The sequence below is a fragment of the Schistocerca gregaria genome, chromosome 1 (assembly GCF_023897955.1).
Source record: "Schistocerca gregaria isolate iqSchGreg1 chromosome 1, iqSchGreg1.2, whole genome shotgun sequence".
NCBI classification, from domain to species: domain Eukaryota; kingdom Metazoa; phylum Arthropoda; class Insecta; order Orthoptera; family Acrididae; genus Schistocerca; species Schistocerca gregaria.
Window position 1 is genome coordinate 331,452,426 of NC_064920.1, and position 23,338 is coordinate 331,475,763.

Here is a 23,338-nt window from a genome sequence, read left to right on the forward strand (position 1 = left end):
TACAGCTAGATGCGTTTCGATTGTGAGAGCTCTGCTCATAATTAGATCAGATCTCATCTCCACTTCTATACTGTACGTTGCTTGCACAGGAAAAAAAAGTAAGCATACCTTCTCTCACCTTACGTTACAATGAGCACTGAAATTAAGTAAGTGAACTGAAATAACAGAACCGGATGTGGTAACCTTAAACAAAAATTGAGCTTGTCATAATTGCGCGTCGCAAACAAACAAACCAAAATATATTTAAATACAAACAGATATACTGGTTGCTAATTTTCTGCAGAAGATCTTTCAGCTTTTTCCAGTCACTTGGTACTATTCTCGGGGTAAGACATTCTCTACGTATATGAGATAGAGAAGTAGATATCTGCGCAGCGTATCCAGTATGGAAAATCTAATTGGAATTTCATTAGTAGTCTAAGGACACTTGCGTCTTGCTAACTATCTAACATTGAAATGAACGAGGAAGTAGGAAAATGTCGTTATTTATGAGTATTAGAGTCCATGTGAGTCCACTTTAAGCTGTTGAACTGAATCGAAAAGGTAACAAATATCTTTATTTAAAGTATTCAGGTTTGTTCACTTAACAGACATCCTGGTTCCGGTTTCTACACAAATGCCACATGCTGCTTCACAAATTTACCCATCGATTTCAAAATAAAGAATTCTAACATCGATTTTTTACTATTGTTACAATTATTCTTGCCTTTATTGTAATAGTTATTTTCATTTCGGAATTTCATAGTTTAATGTTTTCATATTACAGATGTTTCCTTTAAATAAAAGTTCTAAACATGTAATGCCACGTCTAAAGGTCCCTTGTCATAGACACAAAAGCCCAAAGAAATGAAATAAATAAGTGAAAACTACGTACTGTGAGCATTTGTTGCGATATTGAGTCACAGTTTTGAGAGGTCTTATCTCTCTGTAGTTCTGACGACATCTGGATTCTCGTCACCAGTGAAAGTGTACGACACGCTTGTGGCGTTCCGTCGCCGTGCCCTGTGTGACGTTTTCGTGTCGCAATTTTTGCTTATTATATTTTGTGTCCTCCGAGTTTATTGAATACCGCATAACAATACAGATAGCACAGAATCTCAAACAAAATTCCGTTGCCTACGGAACGATGATGATACCCAGGCATGCACCTCTACGTCCGGAGTATATCGACGGCCATGAATATCTTTCTTCAGGACTACAAAAATATGGAAATCACATGGAGAGAGATCGGACTGTATGAAGAATGTGTAAGTGTTTCCCAGCGTAACTTCTACAGCATCGTAACCTTCTGTGACTCGCTCGCATGTTGCCAAGGTTGTTTCGAGTACGCTACAAAAATTTTACTGGAAAGTCTTTGCACATCCTCCATTACGTCCCGACCTCTCCCCATGAGATTTCCAAATTTTTGGAGCCCTGAATAAAGACTTTCGTAGGCATCGCTTTGTTTTGGACGAAGTGGTACATGCCTGTGTCGAATCATGGTTCCGTAAGGAAGCGCAAAAATTTTTCTATGTCTTCTCTCACACTAGGATATGTATATTAACAGTTATGGCGATTACGTTTGAAATAATAAACATTTTACTTACTTTTTGGGGTTCCGTGCCTCAGCCGGTAAGAACCGAGCTCTTATAGGATCGCTTTGTTGTCTGTCTGTCTTCTTTGACTGTCTATCCGACTGTTGAAAAACTTTTTCCTCAGGAGCGGGTAGACGTTTCAAGTCGAAATTTATGCCACATACTGTGGTGTTTAGTCCACGGCGGTGTAATAAATCTAAGCTTCTAAGTCAGTGCAAACAAAAGCTACGGCCCTTCGGGTGACCTATTTTGATACTCGCAAACTCACTCACCAAAACCTATAGCGTACTTCCCCTTGATCTACAACAATGAGTTCTGTATGAGAAAATAAACAATCGCACACTAGTGTGCGAATAGTTGTTTCACATACTAATTGAAACGTCGTATCTATGTGCAGCAATCGCTTCTGGATATCTAGTGAAGAACAAATTCCGAAACGCATTCTGTGCGCAATAACGTCATTCCTAGAGTCATGTTCGATTTTTACCATTGCGATCCATTCAGCCTAAATGGACAACTACTAATTATTATAATAACAGTCGCCTGCCTCCTGCGTGACACTGTCACATATACACACGTCAAAAAAGGTTTGCATCATCCCGGTTCCCAGAACACCTGAAGATAGATGTCGACTGTGGACATTGTATCACAGACACAGTCCGTTTGACTGTTCAGAGATGTCACTAAACCCACCCAAAGATATAAACAACCAGCATGAGCAGCACCTATTAGACGGAGGGCGTCCGACAGCCAATCAGTTCCAGTCATTCCACCAGGAAGTACGTACATGGCTCGTGTTCTCTGTAGTTCAACCATGCCTAGACGGTCAATACCGCGGTTCGATCGTGTCGGAATGGCTACTTTGTGCCACGAAGGGCTCTCAACATGGGAAGTGTACAGGCGTTTCAGAGTGAACCAAAGCGATGTTGTTCGGACATGGAGGAGATACAGAGAGACAGGAACTTTTTGATGACAAGCATCGCTCAGGCCACCCAAGGGCTACTACTGCAGTGCATGACCGCTACCCACTGATTATGGCTCGGAGGAACCCTGACAGCAACACCACCATCTTGAATAATGCTTTTCGTGCAGTCACAGGACGTCGTGTTACGACTCAAAATGTGCGCAATATGCTGCATGATGCGCAACTTCGCTCCCGGTGTCCATGGCGAGTGACATCTTTGCAACGACGACACCATGCAGCGCTGTACAGATGGGCCCAACAATACACCAAATCGAAAGCTCAGGACTGGCAACACGTTCTCCTCAGCGATGAATGTCGCGTATGTCTTCATCCAGACAATCGACCAAGACGTGTTTGTAGGCAACCGGGTCAGGATGAACGCCTTAGACACACTGTCCAGCGAGTGCAACAAGGTGTAGGTTCCTTGTTGTTCTGGGTGGCGTTACGTGGGGCCGACGTCCGCCGCTGGTGGTCATGGAAGGCGCCGTTAACGGCTGTACGATACGTGAATGCCATCCTCCGACCGATCGTGCAGCATATCGGCAGCATATTGGTGAGGCATTCGTCTTCTTGGACGGCAATTCGCCCCCCCCCCCCCCCATCGTGCACATCTTGTGAATGAGTTCCTTCAGGGTAACGACATCGTTCGACTAGAGTGACCAGCATGTTCATCAGACATGAACCCTATCGAACATGGCTGGTATAGATTATGGACGACGCGACCCACCAACCACTCTGAGGGATCTACGCCGAATCGCCGTTGAGGAGTGAGACAATCTGGACCAACAGTGGCTTGATGAACTAGTGGATAGTTCGCCACGATGAATACAGGCATGCATCAATGACCGGTGTGTACAGCAGTCTGGACCACCACTTCCGAAGGTCTCGCTGTATGGTGGTACAACATGCAATGTGTGGTTTTTATGGGCAATAATAAGGGTGGAAATGATGTTTATGTTGGTCTCTATTCCAATTTTCTGTACAGGTGCCGTAATTCTCGGAACCGAGGTGATGAACAAATTTTTTTTATGTGTGTATATTATTCGGACTGAAACATTCTCCAAAATCTTGGAATCTCTAGGACCGATATATTTTAAGTATCAATGAGGATAACAGAAGAAAATGGTAGATATTCTCTGTTCGCGGAGTGAAGGTACTGTCCATATACATAATTATGTTTGTACGGAATCCCCAGTGCACGAGTTCTACTCGCACCTTTGTTAAATTAACTAATAAATTCCCTTTTCCAATACGCAATGTTGAACATTCCTTTTCGAATCAACAATCTTTTCTTGTTTTTTTGATAACCTCTTCAATAATCTAAGGGAATTTAAAGGCATTTGCGTCATAGTTATATTTTTTATTATATTTTTTTCATCTAAAGTAACGTAAATTACTGGTTTCCCTGCTAAAATCAGAACAAATAACGCTTCAGATTAACGAAAGTCGATTCTTATCAATACATAAAATTCACAAAAACAGGTTTTTGAAATTTTCCTGAAAAATATTTTTTTTAGTTTTTTTATATGTTTTTTTGTTTTAAACATTCACTATTCTTGGTAGCAATTACTGATCCTTATTTGCACCCCGCCTTAAGTACCACCTCAGTACAACAGCTACTGTTCCTCAATAGATATGCCGATGCTCATGGATAGTTATCATAGCGGTGCTAAGGATTTGTTGCTGACGCCTGTAACCCTTTCACGTATTGTATTTTAGGTATCGAGATAATTTGTTCCTTTTGGAGGGTTTAATTAAAAAGTTATTTGACAGCACCTTTCAAAAAAGAGAAAAAGGATTGTTTCTGGTTAACATAACATTCTTCATCCTTTAAAATTAATTCTCGTAAATTTGTTACAATAGGAACAGGTCAGTACAATTACCGTTCAAAAATTATTATTCTTTTTTAACGTCCATTCACTTAGTTCTAGAAACACTTGTTAATTACCAGATACCGATCAATTATTTGCCGCAAAATATTAATTAAGGCCAGGATTCAATTATACTTCTGTCAAAAACTATTATTCTTTTAATCGCAAAGGAAAAACTTCCCTGTACCCATTAGACGATAAAGTGGTTCCTATTGTATTGTCTGATTGGGTTTCCTGTTCATTTTCATCATGAAGTCTCAGACAACTGGACTCACTTCAAAGGCAATAAACAACTTATTGTCATTTTACAAGTAAAATTGTTGTAAATACTGATTATTTTAACTTCAGTTAAAATCCAGTTCATTGGCTTAACTAACTTGAATGGAAATTAAAAATCAGGCCAAAATCGTTATCGTTAGTTAACAGTGTGCTTTGTGAAAAAGGACTTTGTATTTAGTTAATGTTCATGCAAAGAGATTACTTCATGAAAAGTTAATTGGACTTCGAATTAAGACGTAGGTTCCGATTTCTAATAATAAAATAACTAATAATAAAGCGCCTATGGTGCTCGACCGATGCGTCACCAAACAAGTCGCCTCCAACTTAATTTAAACGACCAGAAATTACATCTGCTATATACGTAGTTAAAACAAGAGAACGAAGAGGTCGGTCATTTTACAAAATAAAATCAAGCTTGGAATATAATGGTCCAATTACTATTGGAAAAAATCATGCAGTTAAGGAACTTACATCCGTATCGTGCCGCTAGCGAAGAGATAAGAATAAAACTATCTAAAGTTGCTTTTTCTTAGACAATTATTTTATCTATGATTAAGCAATGGCACCTTCGTAAAAGAAAGGTTAGCATCACATACAGGATTACCAATATTAATTTTCTAAAGACTTTTTTTTATTATAAGTACAATTAAAAGGAATGTAGTTGCCATAACCCCGCAAACATTTTAACTACAAAACATTAGGAGTTATTGCATAGGACTCTAGTAGGAGGAATATCACATTCTTTAAGGATTACTCAATCAGGCCCAGCAGTTCACCTTCGTGGCTTTATCAAAATATGTGTTATAACGACAACTTCAAACTCGAAACCAACTGTAAGGCAACTGTCGCTTTTTGTGTAATAAATATAGAGAAGCGAAATGTCACTGTTATTCTCCCTTAGCAGATCATTGTGGAAAACCGGCTGCCGTGTAGCTCTCGATGCGACCATCTTCTCTGAAGTATACGACCTTTTCTTTTTCTTTCTCTCGGTGTAGCCGTTTAACTCTTTGACTTCTAGACGTGTACTCCAGATTCGTTCCACTTATTAAATTATAGTCTTCGTCTCGGTGCACAAACTTCTACAATATCACAAGATTGACATATTAATAAACAGTGCACAAAGAATCTCAATTAAGATAATCCAGCAACAAAAATACTGCTATTCTATCTCCACATGAGCATGTATCCAAGATGGTGCCACACTTTTCTTACGTATAGCCTGTCTAATCATTTTCTCCTATCACATTGCACCAAAGTTAGGCACCATCGCTGAGTAGCATTGCTGAAGCAGAGATGTGGAATCGATCGTGTGCGGCAGCTGAGTAATTCTTCGTGAGTCGTCTAAGACTTGGAAGCGTCTGGACGACACAGACTGATAGTTCTCCGCGCTGGAAAGCAGCTACCTTCCGACAGCCGGAAGATACAGTTGACGCTCTCTAGTGCGGTGGCTGGGCAGCTGATTACATGAGTCGCCTATTTTCAGAAAAGACTGTGTGTTACGGAGAGAGAATTCCTCCGGGTGAAAGCAGTATGACAGACACATACAACAGCATGAGTACTAAGCATGTTTATCGTTGAGCGGAACACCTTAGCAGCCTCGATCGACTTTAGCTGGTGAGTTCATCGTCATGGGACGGATATAGATATGTGGTCACTGGTTCGCTCCGTGCCGACGCATATTGTAGTGAAGTGGACTCAACGTGACTACGTATTTTCATGGTGTTTTCTGTGTGTTAAGCATTAGCAACATTTTATAGGTGTAGGCAAGGCAGTGCAGGTTGTGGATTCTTCCTATATGTGTACCGCTTTGTTAGACCACAATAATTACCAAGTATACGTGATTTTTTCATGACTATATTTTATGACTTTGCTCTCGCAATGGCGACCAGTGAGTGGGGTACGTGATCTTTTTGAGGGTAACCGAAAGTAATACGACTCCGACCTGCAAAGCTTCGTAACCGATTTCGGAGCAACACAGCAGGAGGGAGGTACTAAGATTTGTCATTTATGTATTTCACTCTTTTCTGTGTTGTACTCTAACTGTTACGATTTTTGAATCTTTTGGAGACTGTCAGTTTGAATTAAAAGGTGTTTTAAAGGCAGTGGTCAGCATAAATAAATAACACCCGCCATGGTAGCCGAGAGCGCTAATGCGCTGCTTCCTGGACTCGGGTAGGCGCGCCGGCCTCCGATCAAACCTGCCCGGCGGATTAACGACAAGTGCCAGTATGTCGGCCAGCCCGGATGTGGTTTTTAGGCCGTTTTCCACATCCCGCTAGGTGAATACCGGGCTGGTCCCCAAGTTTAGCCTCAGTTACACGACTCACAGACATTCGAAAACATAAGTCATTACACTAGACGCAGACAGCTGGGGTACCCTACTTCCGTCCCAGGGGGTTCGGGGTGGTGTCAGGAAGAGCATCCGGCCACCCTCTGCAATCAACACTGCCAAAGCCGACCCTGCGTTGGAGTGGGACAAAGGCCCTGAGAAAGAAAACAAAGAAGTTCAGCATAAATAATATCTTAATTATATTGCTTGTATATGTCTAACTTGCCTTGTTTCCTTTAAAATGAAAAAAATACTGTTCTAGTTAATGTAATAGGAAAAATTTCAGCAGAGTTCTTTGTCTTTTTAAAATTAATTGTCATAAATCAATAATAAATACTTGGAAGTGGTCAAGTTGCTACGGTTAATTCTGCAGGGGTTACTGCGTCTCAAAGCAATTAATGAAAAATGTAATGTTTTTTAATAAATTGTTGTAACCTTGATTGTGCGTCTGTCAGTTTCTCTAATCAGCCGATGCCCATAGGGTCTGGCCACAGTAGTGCCACAACATGTGTAAGTAGGCTGTTTAGGTTTTCTTATTGGTAACGCTGCTTAGCGCTCGGTATGAAAAATCACTGGCTGCGCTGTGGGCAGTCTGTGTTTAGTTTGCATTGTTGTCTGCCATTGTAGTGTTGGGCAGCGGCAGCTGGATGCTAACAGCGCGTAGCGTTGCGCAGTTGGAGGTGAGCCGCCAGCAGTGGTGGACGTGGGGAGAGAGATGGCGGTGTTTTGAAATTTGTATGAATTAGTGTCATGAACTGCTATATATATTGTGACTAGTGACGTAAATACATTGTTTGTTCTCTATTAAAATCTTTCATTTGCTAACTGTGCCTCAGTAGTTAGTGACTTCCGTAGTTTGAATCTTTTATTTAGTTGGCAGTAGTGGCGCTCGCTGTATTGCAGTAGCTCGAGTAACGAAGATTTTTGTGAGGTAAGTGATTTGTGAAAGGTATAGGTTATTGTTAGTCAGGGCCATTCTTTTGTAGGGATTTTTGAAAGTCAGATTGCGTTGCGCTAAAAATATTGTGTGTCAGTTTAAGCACATTCGTATATAATTGTTCAAAGAGGACGTTTCACATAGACCAGTCGTGTATAATTTGTTCTAAGGGGACGTTTCACATGCTGTACGATTGTTGTCCTGATTGTTCCTGTAACACTTCTAAATGACAACCAGGACGTACTGAGCCTGCAGATAAAAGCTGCTGGCAAGTGTCATATGAATGGTGGTAGACGGTAAGGAAAAGAGTGTAGCCGGCAGCAGTGGTCTCGCGGTTAAGGCGCTCAGTCCGGAGCAGCGCGACTGCTACGGTCGCAGGTTCGAATCCTGCCTCGGGCATGGATGTGTGTGATGTCCTTAGGTTAGTTAGGTTTAAGTAGTTCTAAGTTCTAGGGGACTGATGACCACAGTTGTTAAGCCCCATAGTGCTCAGAGCCATTTGAACCATTTTTGAAAAGAGTGTAGGTGATAATGGTGGCAGGCAGTGACGAGCAAAGCAATCAGGCCGTTGAGACGAAAAGTGGGGTAGGAAGTGGGCAGGAGAGGAGGATGGGGAGGGATGGGGGGTGGGGGAGAGTGTTGGGTGTCTGCTGGGTTTGTTTTGCAGCGGTTCGCAGCGGCCAGCAGGCGCGGCAGCCCGCGGCCAAGACTAAATAAACACTGCCATTCCGGAAACTGTGTGCTTGTTTGTGGTTTCCGTGGGAACATTAAATGCCGAAATGAAAACACATTGCAGCTAGAGGAACTATAACTGTGCTTCGGGACCTGTCAGGCCCACCAAAAGGAGGAGAGTTACGGTTTGTGTCATTTTGTACACCAGCGCCGTTTTATGACTTTACACACAGACACACACACGCGCGCTCACACACACGCTCGCACACAGGCAGGGCATATAAGCTGGCAGGCGGGCTGCGGCCGGCGGCGCTGAATACAGCGCTGGCTGGCCTAAAGAAGCGCCAAGTATACACAGAGGCGCGGTGAGCATTTATATAATACACAAACATAACAGAAATACTGGGGAGGGTTTTACGACTCTGTGAGGCCTCCCAGTTCTGCCGCAGCTCGGCCTCCCCTTTTGTCGGCAAGAAGCCGGCGAGCTTCTCTGGCAGCTACCAAAACCCACACACCAAGCGTGCACACGAGGGGCATCGATAATGTGTGTCCTCCACATGTCCGTGGAGGAGCGTGCATTGCAGCAGTAGTAATTTATTAGGCAGAGAACACATGAACCCGGCCCTTAGTTAAAACAACACAGAATGCTTCTAGGTAACGTTATATTAGAGCTATGAATAAAAAATACGGGCTTGCACCAATACTTTTTCTTGAGACGGGAAGACTTCTGTCCGCAAATCTGCACACATCTAGAAAGCATGGTTCGTGCGAAACTGAGCTGGACCTTTTCTGATACCAAAATACGAGCCATTGATGTACGGCAACAGGCATATTCCGTATTCCTAGATTTCCGGAAAGTGTTTTAGTAGCATATGCAGGAGCTGCTGATTTTACACGGGGCCCCACTGCAAACTCTTAAGGAAGGTTCGAGGATACAGTTTAGGTTCCCAGATACGTGACTGGCTTGAAGGCTCCTTAAGCAATATAACCCAATACGTTGTCCTAGACGACGAGTGTTCTTGAGAGACAAAGGAATCGTGAGTATTGCTCCAGGAGAGTGTGGTAGGACCGCCCTTATTCTCTATATACATAACTGATCCGATGGACACTGTGATCACCAATCTGTGGCTGTTCGCTACTCACACTGATGTGCAGGAAGGTGTCATTGAGTGACTGTAAGAGAATATAAAAAGACATGGACAAAATTTCTAGTTGGTGCGGTGAATGGTATCTCTATCTCAATGTACAAAAACGTAAGTTAATGCATATCATTAGGAAAGACAATCACGTTATGTTCGAATACAGCGTTAGCAGTTTGTTGCTTGACACAGTCACGTCGATGAAATATCCAGGCGCAACACTGCAAAGCGATATGAAATGGAACGAACACATAATGACGTTAATAGGGAAAGTGAATGGTCGGTTTCGGCTAATTGGGAGAAATTTAAGAAAGCTTGGTTCAACTGTAAAGGTAACCGCTTGTAGAACACTTGTCCTACCTGTTCTTGAGTTCTGCTCGGGTGTTTGAATCCGAGCCAGATCAGATCAAAGGAAGACATCGAAGCAATTCACAGAAGTGCTGCTTGATTTATTACTGGTAGTTCTACCAATAAGTGAGCATTACGGAGATGCTTTGTGAAAAATGTGAATCACTGGAGGGACGACAACGTTCTTTCCGCGAAACACTACAGAGAAAGTTTAGAGAACCGGCATTTGAAGCTGAGTGCAGAACTGCTATTGCCGCCAATGTGCTTTCCATTTAAGGACCACGGAGGTAAGAGAAGTCAGCTCCCGTACGGAGACATAAAGACAATGGTTTTATCCCCGTTCCATTTGCGAGTGTAGCAGGAATGGATATGACAGATACGCTAGTCGTTGCGCTGGGAGAGATGCATCGATTACATGAATTACGTCGCTAGTTTGAACTCAGTGTCTGTAAGATACTGATGATGTTTGGTTTGAGGGGCGCTCAACTTCGCAGTCATCCAAATTTTCACACAGTCCATTTTCTTTTCACAATGCAATCTAGTCACTCTGACACATGATGATGACAACACAAATAATCAGTCCCCGGGCATAGAAAAATCCACAAGTCGGCCGGGAATCCAACCCGGGACCCACATGCAGCAACGCTAGCCACTAGACCACGAGCTGCGGACACATTATCTGTAGCGTTCCTAGAAGAGCACTACAAGTTTTAGTTATTTCCTTCTGAGAATTTCTCAGGTGGGGATGAGTTTGTGTTTCTTATTCCTCTTTGAAGTATTTATGAGGGAAGACTCGCATAAGAAATAACATGCCATTATTTTATTTCGTCAAAGGTTTTCAGTGATGTAACAAGGACAGATACGTAATTCCGTTTCATTTTTAATCTTCTTAACTCTCGTGTGAACTGATATCATGAAGCAAATATATATATTTTTTTAATGGAACGATATACCTTTCTAACGGCGTTCGACAGCTGTTTAAAAGACGAGCACAGTGATATGGCGCTTGTTAACGTTGAACATTTTCGCAGAGATATCCGAGAACTTTGCTAAAACTGGAAGGCAAGGCGGTCGGAATCTGCTATTGCGAAGTAAACAGTTTCAAGTGGTTATGTAAACAAAAGTCGTGTCAACAAAATCATTTGTGTATTTTCGCACACAAAGTCACCATCTATCCTTATTGTTGCAACCATCACAAACCTTAGTGTATGTGGAAGAGCTTGTCTGCATTAGCTACAGAACTTCAAAAACATTTCACTTCTCACCCTTCTTCTCCACAGCCAATATTTTCTAATGCTGGAGCCTACTTTGGCATTTTTGTTACAGCAGTCGAGTCGTTTGGGGTTACTATGCTTCTATCCAGTTTTTATCTTCTCACCAGCTCAATTTCCACATGATTTACTTTTCTTCATCGATTTGTGCTTATGATATGAGCATGCTAACCCGTATGACGATTGTGATTATTGTTACAAATAAAGTCGTCCAAATCGCGTAATATATTTCTTTATTTACAACGACGTTTCAACTACTGCCATCATCAAATCAAAATAGCAGCCGGAACTAAATTATAAATAAAGAAAGAGGACTTTATTCACTAATATCCTCAATGATCGCATGTTCATTCACATAATTTTTTACTTAGAAGATAGTGAATAACTGTTTCACTTCACTAATGCTAACAATACTTTTGCTATTGTCACTGTATGGTATACAGGGTGGTCCATTGATAGTGACCGGGCCAAATATCTCACGAAATAAGCATCGAACGAAAAAACTACAAAGAACGAAACTCATGTAGCTTGAAGGGGGAAACCAGATGGCGTTATGGTTGGCCCGCTACATGGCGAAACAGCTAAAAGATGTTTCACTGCATGACAGAATGGCGATGTACTTCCAACATGATGGATGTCCGGCACATAGCGCGTGTGCGGTTTAAGCGCTATTGAGTAGCATATTTCATGACAGATGGATTTGTCGTCGAAGCACCATACCATGGCCCGCACGTTCACCGGATCTGACGTCCCCGGATTTCTTTCTGTGGGGAAAATTGAAGGATAATTGCTATCGTGATCCACCGACAACGCCTGAAAACATGCGTCAGCGCATTGTCAATGCATGTGCGAATATTACGGAAGGCGAACTATTCGCTGTTGAGAGGAATTTCATTACACGTATTGCCAAATGCATTGAAGTTGACGGACATCATTTTGAGCATTTATTGCATTAATGTGGTATTTACAGGTAATCACGCTGTAACAGCATGTGTTCTCAGAAATGATAAGTTCACAAAGGTACATTGGAATAAACGAAATGAAATGTTCAAACGTACCTACGATCCGTATTTTAATTTTAAAAAAAAACTACCTGTTACCAACTGTTCGTCTAACATTGTAAGCCATATGTTTGCGACTATTACAGTGCCACCTATCACAAAGCGAAAAAAGTGGTACGACTTAAACATTCATATTTCTTGACGTACTACACGAATATGTAATAAAAAATGGGGGTTCCTCTTTTTAAAAAACGCAGTTGATATCCGTTTGACCTATGGCAGCGCCATCTAGCGGGCTTACCATAGCACCATCTGGTTTCCCCCTTCAAGCTAGACAAGTTTCGTTCTTTGTAGTTTTTTCGTTTGACGCTTGTTTCGTGAGATATTTGGCTCGGTCAGTATCAATGGACCTCCCTGTATATTCCTAGTGATGATGATTCCAAGGAGCAGTTGTCACATACTGCATCCCGTTGCAGAAGGCCCATTTGTATTTATGATGTATCCCTGAAGGACTAAGTTCCCAGAAGTAAAATAGAACCGCATTCAGATATGAGAATGGGTACAGTCTCAGAGAGTGTAAGTAATACTAAGAATTATAATTGTTATCAAAACGATAAGAAATATATAAGACATAAACTGTACAAGATATTGGCAACATATACTGTTGAGAGTTTATAGTACATTGGAGGTCATGAAATGTTAGATGAAATGGCTCAAAATAGGTACAGTACAAATGAGTGAAATTGAATTATAGTATGAATGTTGGTTTTTGAGAGCCACTTTTCACAGGATACTAAGACAGAGTAATTGGCTTTGTCATTGAAATGTGCAAGGAACGGGAGGAAAATAGTCAAAAGCTAATTTCTCTACAGTGGTTGAATAATGTTCATTAAACTGCAGGCGTCATCATTAGATTTAGCAGTTGGCAAAGTAAGTACGCCAACTCCAGGAGACAGTGACAATGCAACAGAGATCTATGAACAACTAGAGGAATCCTGCTATACGTGAAATACTCAGTGAATATTGGGGTTATGGACGAAACTGGGACACAGGCAAGATACATCGCAGTGAAAAGCTATGAATTATAAAATGGAAATGAAAGAGGAGAAAATTTATTCACCATTGCATTAACTGACTGTTCCATTGAATATTTTCACACTATCAATGAAAAGAAAAACGACACGGATATTCTGCAACATTTACTATTTTACAAATTAGTTTTCGGCTGTTTTACTTTGACGGTTACAAAAGTAGATGTGTATGAGTGTGGAACTTTTATGGGCTCAACGATTTTAAAATAGTAGAACTACACATTATGTTAGTTGGTTTCCAAAGGCGACAACAGTTAACATTTTAGCACTAAAACGAGAGGAATTATTTGAGTAAAAATGTGATGTAAAAATATTTTGGTATGATAAAATTTGTGACACAGTAAATAACGATCTACATGATAAATTACGACAATTGTTCTGAGAGGAAAACGTTGTTAAACGACACATAGTGAATTTTGGTGACATGTTCCAACGGGGTAACTTAACAAGATAATTTCGTCCTTAAAAGGTCCGATATCACAAATATGTGCAGTATAACAAGTGAGACTACAGAGGAAAATGAAACAACTGTATGGGTACAGCGGCGTTACTATGTAGCGTCCACACAAAAAAAATGTTCAAGTTGATAAGAAAATAGTATACAACAATACCACCTGGTGGCGTAGTTTAGTAGCTAGGTTTTATAAAGGCGAATCTCCACCAGTTAATCACAGATGATGAGGACATACGGATGTGACGCCATACTTGGTATGAAGGTTAATTTGTTTGATATAATTGTTCTATTTTTTTTTTAATTTTATAATGCAGTGACTCTCGATAATTTGAAACTCAAGGGACCAGAAGAAAAGTTCAAAATAGTAGAAGTTCAAATAATAGAGAGGGACGGAGGAAAAAATCAAAATAAACTAGAGCTTCATTGAAAGTAAAATGTTGTACCTACATACTATATACATATGTATAATCATCTTTATTTTAATAATATGCTTACGTATATACATATGATACATGAGGTATTTCAAAAACATCCAGTGAAAAGACATACGTCATTTTGAAAAGTGTAATCGGTGACTTCATAGTGAAAGAGCAACTTCCATGTAGCATCACCCAGCGAATTTTCGGTAGCGATGAGAGCTGAGAAAAAATCACCTCTCGTTTCCTTTCTGAGAGCACAGGAGCGCAGGGCGTGGACAGATGACGCTGTCTTCTCAGTGTGACTGGAGCTGGCGCTTTATCCTCGTTATCTTCCTTGCCCACATCCTGACATGCCAACAGTTCAGCATGGACAACGATGTCATCGTCAACAAGAACAAAATTCTCAAAGAGAAGAGTTGGCTAGAAGTTGCAAACATGAGTCTGGTGGAACTCAAATCATTAACTGTCACGAGTCTCATGGTTGTTCCGTATTTTCTCTTTGCATTAGAAACGCATTCTTCCTAAAGCAGTAAGGCTCTTTTTCAGTGCTATATAGAAAAAGTGAAACAATTCATATGCTGTAGAGAGTATTAAAATTTTGTATTATTCCCTGGTCCGATGGTGAAAATCTTTTTCTCATGTCGCGAGGGGAAAAAATCGAGTTTACGTGGCCTAATTGTGATGGGTTGTTATGTACGGTGCAGTTTCCCCAAAAACAGCAAAATTTTGAATTCTCCTTTTCCGTTTCACTATTAACCAAGGTCAACCGTTCATTTCACAATTTTGTCCTCATCCATGACTTTGTGTGTGAGCGATACGCTGTTGGAAGCGATTTTATTCCGTTTTAAAAGTTGGCTTCGAAAATTTCCCTACTATGATTATTTTTAACTTCTGAGATCCGTCCAAGTCACGGGCCAGGAGGACAGTTACTCCATCCTTGCTCAGTTTTCCTCCATTACACTTTTCGCCTTTGAATGATAGGGTGCGATTAGCAAGACACTTATTTCGTCTGTGATGGATATGTCGTGTGGGCCACAGCCATTAAAAAATGGTTTTGTTCCTCAATTCATTCAGTACAAAGGGAAATGCCCTCGCTGGCGCTCTCTCCGCAGATTTTTTAACGAGATGGTAGGACGTTTATGAAAATTTGAGAGCCACTCCTTGCTTTCTGCAAATCCTTTAATTCCGAGATACTGAGCAAAAGACGAGGCTTTATTCTTCAGCATGAAGCCACCCATGGGAACACATTGTCCTCTACACTGATTTGTCAATTTGAGCAAGCACTCCTCAAGACGGGAAGTTCGTTTTGGCATGACGTTTTCTTCCTGTGCCTGAGACACTTCGGTGACACGACTTTTGTTATTTAAAATCACCGACAACGTAGATGGCAGAATAGCGAACTGTTTTGCAACATCTTTTTTTGAATTTCCACTCTCCACAGCTTCAATAACAAGTTGTTTTTATTAACTGAAAGACAGTTGTTCCTCCCTGCTCTCACGGTGTTTCATAGTTTCAAGGAATACGAACTGCTACGACAACACAGAGTGAAAGCAGACTGCAGATTGACTGGGATATGGGTCCGAGAAACAAACGACAGGTGGTCTGATTCTGCATTGGGAATCTGAGAAGTATGGGACTTCACTGCGGTTCACAAAAGTAGGGGGCTCCAAATTGTAGAGAATACAGGGACCCTGACTTCAAATTATAAATTATTTGGGAGATGCCCTCACTGTTACAACTTCAAAGTACCAAGGTTATCAAAATTTTTTTTTTCATTTTATGAGTATTTTTCAAGATATCTGTAAATACTTTAAAATTATTGAATGTTTCACTTTATCGAGAGTCGACTGTACTCTCAATACCCTACAGTGAATGCCTTTTCCAAATTGTGCTTGTGGTTACGACTTTGTATTTTGTTTGCCAGACATTCTGAAGATGCGCTGCGTCCAGCATCAATACAAAACAACAAGTGACTATTTCAATTTCACCCTTTTACAAGTGACATACAGACTGCTATTTGTTGGATTGTATTCAGTTCAGGTTGGAAGTTGCCACCACTCATTGGTATGGTTATTAGTCAATGCATCACTGAAAAAAAGGCAGCATGTTTGTGGATAACTGGGTGTTGAGAATTGATAGACAGTGTCAGTGGTAGTAGGCTTCCTGTAAATCTCGTAACTAGGAACGTGACCACTGATTTGATGATACGTAAATAATTTGTGCAGCTATACACAAACTCCATTGTCAGTACCCTATGGTTGTACATAGAATTTTCAAATCCTTAATCGCACTAAAATTCCACACCCACACATATTTATCTTTTTGCCTGACGCTGAGTACTGATGATACATAATAATAATAATTCTCCCTTTGATCGTTTAGTTCAGTTGAATGGACACGTCACTCAATGCATACAATATGTGGAAAAAACAATAAAAATCTTACGTTTTAGTTTTTCCACACGTCTTAGCACTTGTCACTCACTATACAGACAGGACACACTTCACACATACAATGCCATTTGCTCTCCACCAATCTCGTTTCGACAGCTTGCTGGATATCTGACAGCAGTGAAACAATCAGAGTAGAGAAGGTGCAGCAGAAAAATCATTTATGTGCAAGACACAGTAAGCAAATTCTTGCAGTGGCACTCCTGCGTCAAAGGGGGTAACTTTTACACTATATTCCTTACTGCCATTGTAACAATAAGATACTAGCATCCTCTTCAGCAACTTGTTTAAAGACATTGTGCTTACAAATTGCACGTTATTTTGGGTTGATGCGGTATGATTCTTTGGTTCTAGGCCTTGCTGTATACTTCTCAACGAAATTCGTCTCTGAAACTTCCTGGCAGATTAAAACTGTGTGCCGGACTGGGATTCGAACTAGGGACCTTTGCCTTTCGCGGGAAAGTGCTCTACCGAAGCACGACTCACGCCCCGTCCTCACAGCTTTACTTCTGCCAGTACCTCGTCTCCTACCTTCCAAACTTTACAGAAGCTCTCCTGCGACCAGGTTCGCAAGCTCGCACGCTCGTATTTATATAGCCGTGGTGTGGACCGCCGAAGGCGCAACCGACAACAGTTGCCTTACTGAATAGCCGCTGGGCTAGCAGACCACCACTACAAGTTACTAAATAATTAATTGCTTCATTCGCTGAAGGCCAATGAAGCTCGAAATTTAATTGTGCAATCAGCACACAGGTAAGTATCCATAAAAAATTTAATGTGTCTAGGTTAAATACTTTTGGCGAGAGAATTATTTTAGTTGCCCTGCATGCAACAGGTGAGCTCTGAACTTGCCCTTTGGAGAGATGCTACAGCTACAGTTTTATAGCTACCTTTTTGTAACTTCTCACATCTTTGTTATTATAGTGTATCTCCATTCGAACAAAATCTAAACATCCTAGCTTTATCTGATCACTTAATTAATCTATCTTGCTTCCGAAGTTTTAGGACACAAAAACAGAAAATCATGAATTTCAACCAAAATATTACTTTGTGAGATCCAGCATGCTGTTTCCATTAAATTACAATGATAAATGAATCCGAATATAAATTTTGAGGTTTCTAGCTCCTTTCTGTTGCGACGATGATTTTGACGTAAAATGTCCAAATTTTGAAAACTGTTAAAGTTACTAAACTGAAACTTAACACATTATTATTTTAGCATCACTCCTGACATGATATCACCTTTTCAGATTATTTACTTTATTTTTAAGGTATTGCGCAACATTCGTGACTTCATAGCTAGTTACAGCGGACTAGGCTGACACACAATGGAAAGCATATGAATTTTATATGGCGTGTGTAGGCTGCTTCCCTACAGTGTACTTGGCTGTTTAGTGCTGAAGTTTTCTTGTATGAATTGGGATATCACACACACACACACACACACAAATTTATATATTTGTGTGTGTGTGTGTGTGTGTGTGTGTGTGTGTGTGTGTGTGTGTGTGTGTGTGTACATGCATAATATCTAAATAATAGGAATGAGCTTCACTGAGCAGTGCACAAGGAGCACTATCAAATAAGCACATTGCATCAAACTTAAATAATGTTCAATGCCTTAGAAACAAACAAAAAATGCTTTTTTATAAGGAGCTGAAAAATATGCTAATATTTCAAAAACACACACAGTTTTCAATGTCAGTATCTCTGGAACCACATTAGATATTGACAACTGCTTTCTTGGGAGTGAATGTATGACAGGAGCTCACGAAAGTAAATACTACGAGTCATTCTAAATCATGGCCAGCTGTTGGTTTTCACACAAACTTACGTTTACTTTTTTTTAATGGACATCCCATATTACTCCATATGCAATCAATATCATGAGAACTCATAATAATAATGGCGTTGGTTACATCGCAATATTTCAATTACAATCCGAGAAATTGGAACGCGAAGTTGGCGCATTAAATGAACAAAAAGCGCCGCTATTTCACTTCCTGCGATGCAAGAGTGACCCGTGCGTTGCTCGCAATCGCGATGTGACTGACGAACGTAGACTTATTTTCACTGTTATCACGAGGGCCGAAAGTAGTAATAGGGAATCCTGCCGCAAATATTGATTTGCACATAAGGGTAATTGATAACACTGTTGTAACATGCGATATCAATTTACCTGTCCATCCGTTCTGGGCACTCGACAAGGCATTCACAAATGAGGAAATGGTTGAAATGATATTACTGTATGGAGAATGTCATCAAAATGGCAAAACGTGCAGCACAGGTGTATGCCCAGTGGCACCCTAACAGACCTACCCTAACAGACGCCATACGACGTGCCCTACGTTCGTGAATACGAGGTATGTCCACTAAGTAAGTTCCATTTGGTTATATAAAACAAACGTGTACAGATACAGAAAAAATATTTATTGTTCAAAAATCTACAACTGTTAAACTACTTGTCTACATAGCCTCCGAAATTTTGTAGGCACTTGTTATAGCGTGGCACAAGTTTTTGTGTGCCTTCTTCATAGAAGGTTGCCGCCTGTATATTCAACCATATGGTAACATGTTCTTTCTGCTCGTCATCATCGTTAAAGTGTTGACCATCAAGGACAGATTTTAGGTGTAAGAAAGGATGAAGATGCCTTTTCTATCCCAAAACACGATGCACATTGCTTTTCGAGGTGTCAAGATTTGCTTAGGCTTACCCTTCATTGGGGATGAAGTGTGCCTCCATTCCATTAACTGCCGTTTTGTTTCAGGGATGTCGTACGATACCCGAGTTACGTCCCGAGAAAGAAAATCATCGCCTTCTTCGTCGTAGCATGTCAAAAACTAAAGTGCACTGCCAATATATAGTTTTATGTGTTGTTCGAAATTTCAGTTTTTCAGTAACAATTTCATGAATTAGTGATCGTGAGAGTTGCGGAACTTCGATAGCAAGGGCACTAAGTGTAAACCTACGGTTGTGCTTAATCTTCTCTTAAATTGTGTGAATCAGTTCATCAGTAACCACAGACGTGCGTCCACCTCGTTCTTCATCGTGCACTTTATCACAGTCTGACCCATCTTCTAACCATTGAATCACTCATAGCATTTTGTCCGTAAACTTCGCAGATTTGTCGATGTATTTACTTTGGTTTACCTTTCTTTGCATTTAGAAAATAAATCACAGATCTGATTTCACACGCAGCGTCATTTTCAATTACGACTGACATTATAAAGAAGCACTACAAAGTACATGTCGGCAGCAGCGATCTGAAAATGGCGTACATGTCTTCTCCTTTAGTCAGAGTAACTGCCGCTCATGCTCGGAACTGCGATAGTAGCTCTGTCTCGGATGGAAATAGAAACGGAACTTACTTTTTGGACGCCCTCGTATTATTAGGCTTCCCGTGACAGGGCGGTTGTCTTCACGAACGCGGATCCGGAAAGGAGGCGTAACACATGAAACAGCAGAGGTAGCTATATTTTGCCGGCCGCTCCAACAAACCCTCACGCAAATAATTTTGAAATAGAGAGACAGATGGGAATCCCTCGAACAAGCGTGATGCGTAATCTGCACAGACATAGACACCATCGATATCACGTGGTGCTACATCAAGGACTCCATGGCAACGACGTTCACAATCACCTGGAACACTGTCAGTGGGTTCTCTGGCAAGGCCATGACAATGCGTAGTGTACCGTTTAGCGATGAGGCCATGTTTACAAACCATACGAACGTTTACACAATATGCACTTCTGGTCACCAGAAAACCCCCCACCGGATTTACCGTGTTGATCATCAACATCAGTGGAGTGTCAGCGTCTGGCGTGGTATTGTAAGACTCCACATCACTGGCCTGTTTTCCATTGATGGGACTCGTAACAGGCGGCAGTTCGAGAGGTTCCTGAGATGTGCCATACCTGGACTGATGGAAGACCTACCCCTCCATTCAGGCCAAAAAATATGGTATCAACAAGATGGATGCTCTGTGCATAGTGCCATGGTGTCACGACAGGTGCTAAACCAACAACTCCCACATCGATGGATTGGACGGCTCAGTCCCGATTTCCAGGGCGGCCACTGGACGTCACTCCCTTGTACTTTTTTGTCTGGGGACATGTGAAAGCTGTGATGCAACAGTAGGTCCCAACAACAATGGCCAACATGAAAGCTCTATTACAGCTGCATGGTCTGAAATAATAATATCTTGGAAGTCGCACAGTAACGTTGCGGGCAGGTTATCTTTGAGCCATACTTCTAGAGTGTGCTGAGCAAACACACAACTGGTAAGGTATTCTACTTTGCTTCTTTGCTCCAATTCCATAGTGCAGTGCTCAGAGTCTCTAGGTAAGCCCGAGTTCTCAAATATAGCGCCGAATGCTAATGTACATCGTTTGAATATTTGTTTCTGTTAGCTTTTGTAGATACCCAAAATTGTTTCATTGAACAACCCCGAATTTAGCGTCAGCAAACTTGCTAACTGTCTCGACCCTTCCATAACAGAGAGAAAGAATCTGCTTTACACCCATTTACAATATAAAGTTTGCGCTTAGTGTAGCTTCTTTTTTTAAAATTCTGTCATATGTGGTACCTTTCTTTAAATGCTCTAATAAAGATAACTGCCAATCTTTTTTTTATTTTTTTCGGAAATATGGCCGCATAATGCACCGTGCTGTATAACGAACAGTGCATGTACAGTAAAAGTGTATTAAGTATTTATTAATGTTCATTCTACGGACTTGCTGTTCTTCTGTCTGTGACTCAGTTACGCTGATGGGACGTGCAGTTGCGTAAAGTGGCCACACTAACTGCTGGGAAAAGTGGCCAAGGTGGCCATTTAATCTGCGAGTTCTTTTTTATTATGCTTAATGCCGATAGAGTTAGTTAATATTATATATCATGCATAACACTGCTTATTGACTTCTAAACTCTTTCACATATAAATCTGTTATTCGTCATTTCTCCTCACCCCTTCCCCATGGGAAATAACCTTTCTGATGTGCACTGGATGGCATTTCTCAATGATACAGATAGCTGTAGCATATGTGCAACCACAGTGGTAAGGTATTCATTGACAAGGCAGAATAACGTATGATTTATGAAGAGTGGCAGCAGCCTTTTCAGTAACTGTAGAGACAACAGTCTGGATGATTTATTGATCTGGTTTTGTAACATTAGCCAACATGGTCATTCTGCGCGGTACTTCGAATAGCTGAAATAAATGGTAGACTAAGGCCATGATTTTCTTACCGGCACTGTGCAGATCTACTGAATGGCTTAATTATGCTGGCATCCTCTTGGAAAAATATTATGGAGGTAAAATATGCCCCACTGGGATCTCCTACAAGCTACTACTCAGGTGGATGTTATCTTTAGGAAAAAGGAAGGCTACCATACCACGGGATGTAGGTAGAGGAGAGTAGAATTAAAGGTTCTGTCGGCAACGAGGTCATTAGAGAGGGCGTACAAGCTCGGATTAGGGGAGAACGGAGAAGGAAATCGGGCTAGCAAAGGAACCATCCAGACATTTGCCATAAGCGATGTAGAGAAATGACAGAAAACCTAAATCAGGATGGTCAAATGTGATTTTGAACAGTTGTTCTCCCAGATGGACTATGGGGTGGAGCGTGTAATGTTATATTCCTTAAGTGGGTAGGTAGATTAGAAAATTTAAAAAGGCAAATAGGCAGGTTGTAGGCGGAATTAATTAAGTGCGATAGCAGGAACACCAGGACTTTTGGTCAGGTCAGTACAGGGTTGTCAACATCAGGTTGGAGCAATGCCTAGATAGGCCGTATAATAAACAAGAAGATAGGAATTCAGATAAATAAATGTGAACTGTGTTATGAACACATTATCGTACTCAACACCAACCACAGTCGTATAAGTTTATATTTCAACTAGCTACGCAGACAATGACAAGACTGAAGTAAGATATGATGACATAAAGGAGATGAAAACTTAAATGTGATGAGCAACTGGAATTCGGTGATAGAGGATGACAGCGCTGGAAGTTGGTCGTTTGTGTCAGCTCCGTCTTCAGTCGAGTGTTCTGTGGGATTCTGACGGTGATAGACTGAGCAGGCAACCGCCCCCTCCCCTACACCCCGTGAACCATGGACCATGCTGTTGGTGGTTGGTGGGGAGGCTTGTGTGCCTCGACGAAACAGATAGCCGTACGGTAGATGCAACCACAACGGAGGGGTATCTCTTGAGAGGCCAGACAAACGTGTGGTTCCTGAAGAGGGGCAGCAGCCTTTTCAGTAATTGCAGGGGCAACAGTCTGGATGATAGACTGATCTGACCTAACCAAAACGGCCTTGCAGTGCTGGTACTGCGAACGCCTGAAACCAAGGGGAAACTACAGCTGTATTTTTTTCCCGATGGCATGCAGTTTTACCGTATGGTTAAATGATGATGGCGTCCTCTTGGGTAAAATATTCAGGAGATAAAATAGTTTCCAATTCGGATCACTGGGCGGGGACTACTCAAGAGGAGAAAGAAAACTGGCGTTCTACAGATCGGTGCGTGGAATGTCAGATTCCTT